At 46.6% G+C, this 11,642-nt stretch overlaps 1 long non-coding RNA gene and 1 pseudogene across 1 annotated transcript; one reads left to right on the forward strand and one right to left on the reverse strand.

Moving 5' to 3' along the window:
* The first annotated feature begins 506 nt into the window (after positions 1-506).
* On the forward strand, positions 507-11,353 carry LOC115606403 (annotated as a pseudogene).
* Positions 6,061-7,051, reverse strand: LOC115606605. The gene is made up of 2 exons (XR_003990939.1): positions 6,593-7,051; positions 6,061-6,466 (listed from the first exon to the last, which is right to left on the reverse strand). It is a non-coding gene; the product is annotated as an uncharacterized LOC115606605 (long non-coding RNA).
* Positions 11,354-11,642: the final 289 nt, after the last annotated feature.

Raw genomic sequence — 11,642 nt, forward strand, 5'->3', positions numbered from 1 at the left:
AACCTCTAAATTTGTGCTCGCCTGGTTTCTATCTATCTATCTTATCTATCTATCTATCTACCTACCTACCTAATCTATTCTTGTGCAATACCGTCTACTAGCTTAACAAACTACCTTCTTTCCCCATTTCTTACATGAGACACCTACTGACACATCCTAAAAGGCCCCACTAAAAGCACCACATTTTGTACTCCAGTTTATGTTGATCCAGTTTTATCTGTGCTGCTGTTCCCTGGTCAGCTATTCCCCATCTCGTGTTCACCCATCTGATTTCTGCCTTTTGTACGCACCAGTTTTAACTCTCTTTACTAAATTTCCTCTTTTTGGCCGAGCACGATCCCTCCAGTTTATCGCGCTGCTTTCCTAATCGGATCTTTTCCCTTTAGACTCCTTTCAACCCCGCCCAGCTCTGGCTCAGCCTAGCGGGAGAGGCCGCGGCCCCTACCTGCGGAGGCCTCCGCGCGGCCGGGCCTGAGGCGGGGCGGGCGAGAGGCGCGGGCTGCGGTATGGCGGTGGCGGCGGAGCGGGGTGAGCGCTGCCGGGCGGGGAGGAGAGGCGTCCCGGCCTGGGGATGCGGGCCCCGCGGATGGTCTGGCCTTGTCCCACCGCGGCCCCGGGCCGGGCTGAGCCGCCGCGACGGGCTCGGCGGGGCCTGCGGGACGGGAGGGCCTGGCCCTGAGGGGAGGTGGGGGCTGAGGTATGTGCTCTCTGCCCCGAAGCCTGCTACAGGTTCGTGGTGCTCCTCTTCAACTGCCTCCTCACCTTTGGCTCCTACTTCTGCTTCGACATCCCCAGTGTCCTGCAGGAGCAGTTCCAGGGGGTAAGTGCGGGCCGTTCGCCTGGACTGCGCCCCGTCAGTGCAGCGGGCAGGAACAGGCAGAATGCAGCCCTGGGTCCCCGGTGGAGTTTCAAAACCTTTTCTTATGGTGTCGGTAGAGGAGTCGTGCTCCAGCGTCTTACGTTCCCGATGCTGGAGGTGAGGGGTTGTTTTGCTGTGAAGACGAACAAAGCCAGGACAAGCTGTGAGGGGCTGGAGTCGGAACAAGTCATTCAGAGAAGCTGTGGCTGCCCCATCCCTGGCAGTGTTCAAGGCCAGGTTGGATGGGGCTTGGAGCAACCTACTCTAGTGGAAGGTGTCCCTGCTCGTGGCAGGGGGTTGGAACTGGATGAGCTTTAAGGTCCCTTCCAACCCAAACCGGTCTGGGATTCCCTGAAAAACTAGTTATGTTCTCAAATGCTAGAAAAATTTGTTTTTCAGGGTTCAGACTGATGTCTCGGGTGATTTCAGGGGTTTCTCCAGGAATGCCAGAGTCCCGAAGTTCTTAGCTGAATTCCTGAATACTTGACACATTCTTACTTGGCTCATTTAGCTCATTATCGCGTTTGTTTCACGTCTTGATGATTGTACTCACGTGTGCCCCCTGCTGGCACAGCTGCTGTCCTGTGCTTTGCTTCAGCAGCAAGGGCAGAAATACATCCAGCTTGCCGTTAGCCCGTTACATTTAGACAGTGAACTCCAGGCTAAATTTGGTGCAGTTTCTCACTGCAAACAGGGGTAAAAAAAGGAAAATAGGTCAGCATTTATTCCTTGATCTTCCACAACTTCTGTAGGTCTGTGGGAGAAAAGTCATTTATTTATGGAGTAAATGAAAAGTGCTTTCATATTTTGTTACCTAGATAATTGTATAGCATAGCACAACCAAGCCATGTTTTTCTGTGCTAGGTACTGGGCAAACAATGGTTTTAGCTGTTGACACTCTTATATTTTAACTCTGGCGAATTTAGCCTCCACCTGCTACACAAGTGGTACAGTGGTAGTCAGAACATCCATGACTCTCCTTGCAGTGAAGACACGTGGTTCTAGAGAAGCATTTCCTCACAGCCTTGGACATTCTACAACAGCAGATCTGAGGGGTTTGTAGATATAATGGCTTTATGAAAGTCATGTGGTTAATGTCACACTGTCCTTCTGCTTATTCACAATATTAAGCTTGTGCCTGCTGCTGTGGAAGACCTGGTGTCCATTTCCTAATGCAGGTAGATTTTTAGTAGTGGAAGCTCTAGAGTATTTTCCTGATCAGGTGGTGTTGAGGAGATGTAGCTTTTCAGTAGCAAACTCGACGTTACTAAACCACGCCAGGACTACAAGTTTCCTACTGTTCAGCAGATGCTTTATAGCTGTAAATTAATATGGGCTACTGCTAAGTTTCATATTTACACACTGCTTAAGACATTAGAGTACATAATGAAGAGTCAGATCAAGCTAAGCTATAGCCAAGAAACTGAGGGATCAGATAAACCTCGTGGTGCAGCCTCCTGGCTTGTCTTGTGGACTGGAGCGTATCTGAAAGTGCTGAGCCCCTGACAGTGCTGCCACAGGAAGGGGAAGGGAAGATGTGCTGTGCTGGTGGCTGGTCATTTCTTGTTTGGTGAGGGCTGGCTGCCTGGGAGGGGACACGAGTCCTCTAGTGCCTGGTTGTGGAAGTGGGAACTGAGTAGAAGGAATAGAAATCTAGCAGGCAAGAATTTAACTTCATTTTTAAAGGGACACTGGGTTTTCATCTGTGTCTGCTGCCTACCAAAGGCTCTGTGACTCATTTCACAGAACTTGACCTGCCCCAATGGAACCCACGGTAACAGTACTGGGCATAACAGCACGCTTGGCTGTGTCGAAGGCTTGGGAATGACACCTGCACAATACAACTTGCTGTATGCAATCTACGCTTGGACGTAAGTCGCTTTTCTCTTGCTTTGAGGGGTGGGGTAGCAACAAAGCCAGTTGCTTCCCAGCAACAAGACACCAATGTTTCTGTTCTTGTTTTCTCCTATAAATGTGGTAGTGGTTATTCTGGCTGGATTCCTGATTGATAAACTAGGAAATCACTGTAAGTGTTCTGAGGAGTGATTAGTTTATTCTCGTACTGAAGTGGGATTTCAGGCTGTTCTTTCAATTCAAAGAGGTGATCAAAGGTTCCACTTCAGTAAGGTCACAGAGGGATGGGAGAGGAGGGACAGCTCTGTGTGTGGAGCACATGACGGTTAGTTGAGCAGCTCCATGGAGGCAACCAAGACATTTTCACCATTTGACCACTAACTTACCTGAATTTACATAGCAGTGTAGTAAATGTGCTTTCCTCTGATAGGCACATTAACAGGGAATAGCATTATCAGTTTTCTACGGGACAAACTGACAAAGCAGTGTTCTCTTCCCTGCTCTGACATTTGTTCTGCCATGTGCCATAGATCTCAGTCCCAGCAAATGCACTTGTGCTCTGTCTCTGTGTCACAGGGGTAAACATCCTACAGATGAGGAGACAGACACAGAGGGAAGGAGATGGCTTGCTCTAGGCCATAGTCTGTAGTGAAAATCAGGACAGGAACATGGACTCCAGAGAGTTCAAGAGTCCGCTGTCTCACCCTGCCTCTCTAACCTTCCACCATGATAACAACATCAGTATTTTGAGGATTCCCGTGTAATTTCATAAAGACACCAGTCTTTACAAAATTAAAATAATGAGGGTAGACTGATGGAAGCCTACAGGTACTGTGTTGTGTTCTGAGGTTACTCTTTTGCTTTTTAACACAGAATGCTTTTGTGCTTAGCGCAGCATGTCTGTTGATATTTGTGTAGTTATTTTTTTCTGTTTCTCCCTAGTGGGTGTCTTTGTTTTCTCTCTTCTGACCATGCTGGGATCATCAGTCTTTGCTTTAGGTGCACATTTCAAGGGGTCGCCATACCTCCTACCAATGATGCTAACAGGAAGACTGCTCTTTGGCTCTGGGAATGGGTCACTTACTAGTAAGGAATTCATATTTCTTAATTGCACCTCACTGAAGGGTGGTCATGATACATTTGTATTTTGCCTCCTAAACCCTTGTCCTACCAGTCAGCTTCACCTGCTCTGCACCAGGAACCTATGTTGCTAACAGAACACTGCTTCTTGAAGGGTTGCATGGATTTAATGTGTGCTGAAATTTTAGAAGTCTTTCCCTCTAATAAGTTTGTCCTTCTCCCAGGGGTGGGGACTGACGGGATTGCTATGCCTCTGGGATTATTTTTGCTTGCCTTGTTTGAGGGGTAAGTTCACCTCTCAGGTCCCGGCATCATTTAGTACATTTTAAAATGGACTGTGAAGTTGACAAGTAATGCCTCCACTTGGCATGTGTAGAGGTCTCTTACCCCCTCTCAAGCACTGTGGCTTGAGAGGGTGTTTGTTGCTCTTGTGCAATGCTCTTCGCCACTTCTGTCTGTTCACGAGAGGATTTTTGTCTTAAAGTTGTGCAGAATCGTATCACAGCCTTCTGGTTCAAGGGGAAGGAACTGGCACTGGCATTTGGACTGACTTTGTCTTTCTCACGACTTGGGAGTGTCCTCAACTTCTTCTTCACCCAGCAGTTTGAGGCAAAATTTGGAATACAGTGGACACTGCGGGGAGGTGAGTTTCTCTGGTGCTTTGGCCTTTTGTTTTTTGGGCTTGAGGCTAGCCTGTTCTGTGCACTTATGAGAAGTGCCTGAAAGGGATGGTGAAGTTAGCAGGAGGAGGCACATTATTTTCTAGTTTTTCCTGTTTCTTTTCTGTATGCGATAGAGTGATGTTTTCTTCATTGGTGCCTCCACACTGAGGAATTTATAACACCTCTGTGGTTCTTCCAGGTACCCTGCTCTGTGTGCTTGGTTTTGTTTCAGCCCTCACAGTCAGTGTACTAGATAAAGTGGGCATGAAGCAACTGGGCTTGGATGGGATTATCCAGCAGGAATCCAAAAACGTGGTACGTGGTGCACAGACGGCTTCTCCATCTCGATCTGTGAAAGCCTGGGGTGTGGGAGCGTTGCTTTTGCAGTGCAGGGAAAGCTGAAGTGGAGCTGCTCCTGGCCATTTACTCTGGGCATTTACTCTGGTTAAACCTTGCAGAGCAGTTCGTCAGGTAAAGCTGAGGTTATTGCACCTGCAAGCTACCAAACAAGTGTCAGTTTTCTGTTTGGAGACTGTGTATTTGCAGTCTTCAGAGAGCTGAGTTAGCACCCTAAATGGCATTACTTTTCTAAGCCAGTTACTTCTTGACTGTAGGTGGCTCAGAGGAGGATTTTATACATAAAACTAGAAAGCAGCCTCCCTCTGGAATTGCTTTCTGGCTCACCGGATCCATGATAGAAAATAGCTAATCTGGTCAGTGCTGAACTGTCTTTTGCCAGCCCTTATCTCCCATTCCTCATTGTATTCTTCTGTCTAGCAACAAGCATTATAGGCAATAGGTTGCAATCTTTATGGCACTTAAATCTCTTAGCTTCCTTGTCATGATATAGTTCTTAATGGTTTCTGTAGCTTAGGGTTGTGATTCCTGTTTGTCTTGTATCTTGCAACTATGTTTCACTGAAGTTTTTGCAGTAGGCTGTTTAGAACAGTCTCTTGCAGCCATAACCTTTATAAAACTAAGAAGAAAGCTTTTGTTTTGTTTTGCTTACTTGAGTATTGTTAACTGAGTGCTCTGGAGTCAACACATGCTAAATTTCACTCAGATGTACGTGAGCTGTCTTTCAATTCCCTTTTACCTGCTGTTAGTTCTTACATTTTTTGTGACCTTCAATGGCTGGCAGAAAGTGACATTAGTGTGAAGCTGAAGACTGTTTCCTGGTGAGTGAGGGCACATCTTCTCTTTGCAGCGGATTCAGGACATGAAGCGACTTCGCCTCTGCTACTGGCTGGTGGTCCTCACCATCATGTTCTTCTATAATAGGGTCTTTCCCTTTGTGGCAGATGCCAGGTATTGCTCTATGGCTGTAGTCCTGCTGACTGATACAGGCCCATCAGAGCCTTTGCAGGCCCTTGATTTTTCACTAACTGGGAAATATGGGGGTAATATGCATGTTCCTTGCAGTCACGAAGCACAGAGAAAGATGACTTCAGCACCTAGTCAAAGACAGGAGGGTGCTTTGGCCTTTCTTTCCCTTCAAAGATGAGGGAGGCTTCTGAAGGAAAGCAAAAATAACTTAAAGGGAAATGATTCAACCAATATTTAAAGCTTGGAACACTGCCAAAGGAGGATCAGAACATTCAGGAGAAGGGGAAGAAATCCTTTATTTAGAACATAGCCTGTAGATATTTCACCTTTCTGGTAGTCCAAGGAAGTTGCTGTCTTTGGAGCAGGATGGGGGTGTTTGCTTCACAGGCCTGGGGCAGTTCTGTCCTGGAGTTCCTGCACATTGTCTGCTTGGAACAAAGTTAAGTTGGCATCAGCCAGGGTTTGCATGTGAGGAAGCCTTTGTGTCCCAGTGCAAGGCTTTCACACTTGCTTTTTTATGCCTTCATTTGCTTAAAACAAAGCAGCGACCTGCCTGACTGAACTGGGACTCCTGCTTCTGTCCTGTGGCTCTACCATGGGCTTGTCATTTTGCTGCTTTTCTCCTGTTTGTTGATGATGTGGCTTCTATCCCATAATGAGCATGAACTTTTATATTAGCAAAGGCCTGCCATAAAAAAAAGACCATTATTTTGGTAATATTTCATGAGTGATGTATAGCAAGCCACAGTGAAATTAGGAGTGAAGAAATGTCATCACCATTGTCATAACACATGTACAAGTGACCTCTTACCAGTAAAATAAAGACATTCGAGATGCAAAGATACCCGGGCCTGCGGAGACAGCTGCCCTCTCGCTGTCACTGTGAACAGTCTCCATTGATCACACAGAGTCCACATTTCTGCAGCTCTGCCAAGCTGCAGACTTGGGGGTTTTTTTCCTCCCTGTGGAGCACAGTTCAGGCATCAGGAGTCAAGTTTAACACTGGCAAAAAATGCTTGCTGCTTCCCAAGTGGGAAAATAACGGTCCCAGGGCCACAGGTGTGGTGACTTCTGCTGCGCTAAACCTTCAGGGAACAGCATCTTGTTTTACAAACTCCGCTGCCAGCAGAGCTCTAGAGGCTCACTGGTATGAAGGGTAAGCAGCCATGCAAGTGGCCAAACCAGGTTTAAGTAGCTACAGGATCTCTAAATAAACTAGTGTCCTGGGTTCAGCTATAAAGGTTGTTTTTCTCCTTCCTAGTAGCTGGTGCAGTGCTGTGTTTTCGACTTTAGTCTGAGAACAGTGCTGATCACACACCGATGTTTTTAGTTGTTGCTAAGTAATGCTTACTCTGATCTTTCTAAGCCGTTGCAGCTGTATGACTGTAAGTTCTGTAGAGAGTTACAGAAAGTTTTAACACCATTTTTGCACACCCTTACCGAAGGAGAAAGGCTGACTCGTGACAATGAAAACACAACTTGGTTTGGATGCTCTCTGCTCTAACCAGGTCTCCTTAAAGATGCCAAGGGGGGGGAATCCTACTACTTTTGAAGTGCAGGTGTTCAATTTAAATGCTGATCTTTGCTGTTGGGTTATTTTTAGCTCATTTTCCTGCCCCTCAGCATCCTCACCCCTGGATTGATAATGATTTCTGCCTCTTCAGAGAGAATGTACAAAAACACATCTCTGTGTTTTGGACAGGTGACAGCAAATAGCTACTCCTGAGCTGTGCTGATGTCATTGAACATGTGCCCAGCCTTAACCTGCAGTTCTACTCTGCACTTGCAGAAGCATCTTGAAAATGGCCATTTAAGCACCAGCTTTACTGATGTACACCAGTTAAAAAGAAAATAGTACAACAAAGGCTTGGCACTACAAACCAGATGGCATCAAACTTGTTTAAAAGTCCTCACATTAAAACCCTTCCTGTCCATATGTTTGTGCTCAGACTGACTTTCTGACAAAATAACCACATCAAGAATCCTAATTATGTAACTTCCCCCCCCTTCATTTTTTCTTTTTTAGCAAGTTTATCCAAGATAAATAATCTGGTTACAGTCAGCAGGAGGTCGCTTATATTGCTGGGGCAGTGTATGACTGGTCCCTTGTTCTCTCTGCAGCAGTTGGCATATTAATTGTGAGTACCCAAACCCAGAAGTGCTCGCTGGTAACTTTCTCCTGACTTTCTGAAATGTCTTTGTTACAACCTCCTTAACCAGAATTTAGCCTGTTGCTGCTGAACAAGCAGTCCTTTAATTTCTTGCAAACTGCAAGAGGCACTTTATTCTGAATTAATTTACAAGAAATAATGTTAACCTGGTTTTCCCTCTGTCCCTAATTGTGCTCTGGTAGCATCAAACCATGGGAAGTGTGGTATGTTTTGGGAAGTCTGAGACTGGAACAGAAAGGATCAGGATAAGCTTTGCAAGTAGATGGGAAAGGACAACCTGGATGTCATCAGTCCCTGTTTTGTCAAACTCTTTTCCTTTTTTCCCTAATTGTCAGGGCATAATGGTGGGAGATTCTTCCCCCTTTATTAAAGCTGCCATTTCACATGCATAGTGGACACTGATTCTCTGACAAGTGTTTCAGCCTCAGTTCAGGAGGACACAAGAGGAACTAGTAATAGCCTGCTAAAATATTGGCAGCTAGGAAATGACATGTCGCTGCCAGTCACCCCAGTGCACTCTGCACAGCCGCTCCTGTCACCAGGGCCTGTGGGAGGCTGGGACCCCTTGTAAGAGGCCTCTGTTTCCTTTACCAGGACTATATTGGACTGAGAGGTGTCTTTGCTGTCGGCTGTGCTGCACTGACTCTGCCAGCCTTCGCTCTCCTGGCGTTCACGTTTCTTCCTCCATTAGTCTCCACTGTCTGGTTGGGGATTACTTCTTTGCTGCTGTAAGTTCACAACTCTTCTGCTGCAGTTGGGTGTTTTGGGGCTGTGCTCCTCCCTCCTGGGTGGCCCCTGTCACTGCCCTGGTGTCTGGATGAGCAGGTTTAGCAGCCACAGTTTGAAGTCACTGGCTCCCCAGTCCTGCAGACTGGTTAGTAACAAATAACCCCAAAGAATATGGAACAAAACGCAAAGCAGAGTAAGGGACCATTTGGTACAGCATGAAGCATTAATCTGTCTGTGCTTTTCTTAGTGCTTTTTTACCTTGAATGTAATACCTGAATCTCCTGTGATTCTTATGAGCTAAACCATTAGGTCTAACTCCCCTTCAGCAATCTGGAGTCCGGTTATTCCAGTTTCAAATAGCATTTGTTGTCTGTGCTGTCTCAAGCTGCTTGAAAAAATGGGGAACAGTCTAGAACCAGGCAATAGGTTGGGAGGTATAAATACCAGAAGTTTTGAAGGGAAAGTATAAATGTTTGTTTAGTGGGAATAATTCCTTTTTAAACCAATGACCATCTTACAGCTTTAAATAAAGCTGTGATTCCTCTTCTCATTCCTCCCTGCAGGCTAGTATGTGGCCATCCATACCTCTTGGGGTCCCCCAAGCAACCTTAGGGGTGGAAATGGGGCTTGCAACTTCTGTGCAGATGGTTGGAGTTGGCCTTTCAAATCTGATCGTGGGACACATTCTAGGAACACAGTCCAGGTGGGAATGCTGCTGCTTATTTTTCAAGCAAAGACATCAATCAACGGTGCTTGAGTGGAGTGGTATGAACAGAAATCGGTGTATTTGCAACCTGATGCTGCAAGAGGGGCCTTAAATATCTTCAGGTGACTGGTTGTTCTATCCTGTTTTGTCTTTTTCTAGTGAATTAAAGATCCCCCTGTGGCGCTGGCAACATGTAATGATCTTTATGTTGGCAAACACCATAGCATGCATTGCTGCCTCCGTTAGCCTCAATGTTGTGGACAAGAGACAGGTAAGTGTGATAAGAGGTAAAGAATAGCCTGGCATCACCAAGTTGCTTTTATTGATGTAATAGCTGTTGGGTGTGTATTCCAGCAGTTCCCCTGGCATGAAAATGGGACTGCATAAAAAGAGAGCTCTCAGCTACACTACTGCCGCAGTGTGTAGTGGTCTTACCTACTATTGAGCTGCTGGTGGCTGTAGTTTTTGCCAAAAGACAAGGGGCAGGGTGAAGACGCAGCTGTAGCAGTACATGTGTACAGGAAGAACTGTCTCCTTTTGGCCACTAATTGCTCCTTTGAATTTTCGAGGGTGGAACACTGAACAGAACAAGAAAGGGAGCATGTGTGGAGCAGAACAGAGGCCCTGCAGATGCAGCACCGCTCTTTGGTGATGGAACAGGGGATGAGGGCTCTGTCAGCTGAACCTTAGCTGTATGAGAACAGTGACAGCTGCCAGGCACAGCACTGATCACTTCTGCTTCAAAGTAGACTTTTACCCTCTGTCTTTTAAATGTCTTTGAAGGGAAACTTGAAGGGAATCGTCCACAGGAAGTTAACATTTCCACTTTGCTATGCCTGGCACACAAGTGGGAGGTGTTTTCTGCATGGCTCTTGGGTATTCTCCAACACAGAAACCTGCATGGGGCAGCACTTCAAGAACACCACTACAGTGAGTACAATGGACCCAGCTGAAGCTTGTTCATAAGCCATTGGAGAGCTGCTTCCCAGTCCTGAACCAGCACTGCCCACAGGAGCTGTGCCTGCCTGCTCTGCTGCTCATCTCCATCAGGAGAACCCTGTACCTCAGCCCTCGCTAACCCCCAGACCGGGGCTCCAGTTACTCTTCCAGATGAGCATGCAGCTCTCGCTAATTACATATCCATGCAAGTGACACCATCACCATGCTTTAGGCAGGAGACAGAATTAATCACACTGATTACCTTTTGCATACAAGCCAGGCTTAATTGCTGATTACCTTACTAGAAATGCTTCCGTAAGCCAAGCCTGTTCATTTGCCTTCAAAAGCATAAAAGGTTTTGATCTGGAATTCTGTCCTTTAAACCAAGAGGCTCTTTACTCACAAATGCCAAAGGCTTATTTTACTCAGCCAGCTGCTTTCTCGACTATGCAAAATGCTCACATGGACTCACACGGTGTTTACAAAAGCACAGAGGATGCTTGAAGAATGAAGTAAACTTTAACATAGCCAAGCGCAGGGAATGCTGATGTGAATGATTTATGTAAATTATTACACAGTCTTAAGAGAAAGAACAGCTCTGCTCAAGTTGCATCTCATATAAACACTGTAGATTGAAAGCAATTGAGGCAAGGGCAGCATCCAGTGATGAACTGAATCACTGGAGAGAACATGCTCAGAGAGCAAGGTCTTCCAACTTTTAAGTAAGGCTGTGAATTCACCTCACACTACAGACAATTAAAAACTCTGTGTTGGAGTCTGGTGCAGCAGAAATTTGGGGGTGGGGTGAGAGTCATAGAACTGCAAAATCAGACTCCTTTAGTTTGGTGGTGACCTCCTGAGCTCATCTGGTCCAACACCGTCTGCTCAAGCAGGGTCAGCCAGAGCAGGTTGTCCAGGATTGTGTCTGGTCAGAGCTTGAGCATCTCCACAGATGGAGACTCTACAACCTGTCCTGGTGTTTGACGTCCTTCACAGTAAAAAAGTGCTTCCTTGTGTTCAGGTGGAATCTTGTGTGGTGTGATTTGTGCCCATTGCTCCTCGTCCAGAGCAGAGCCTGGCTGCCCTGTCTTCACACCCTCCAGCAGGTCTCACCACTCCGGGGAGGTCTCCCTGGGTGTCCTCTTCTCCAGGCTGAGCAGCCCCGGCTCCCTCAGCCCCTCCTCCTAGGAAAGATGCTCCAGCCCTTTTACCTCCTTTGTGGCCCAAGACTGAACTCCCTCCCCAAGCCACATCTCTCTCAGTAAGGAAGCTCAAAATGACTCCAGTACACCTGGAATGGTGCCCACAAAAAGGCC

The sequence above is a fragment of the Strigops habroptila genome, chromosome 4 (assembly GCF_004027225.2).
Source record: "Strigops habroptila isolate Jane chromosome 4, bStrHab1.2.pri, whole genome shotgun sequence".
Classification (NCBI taxonomy): Eukaryota; Metazoa; Chordata; class Aves; order Psittaciformes; family Psittacidae; genus Strigops; species Strigops habroptila.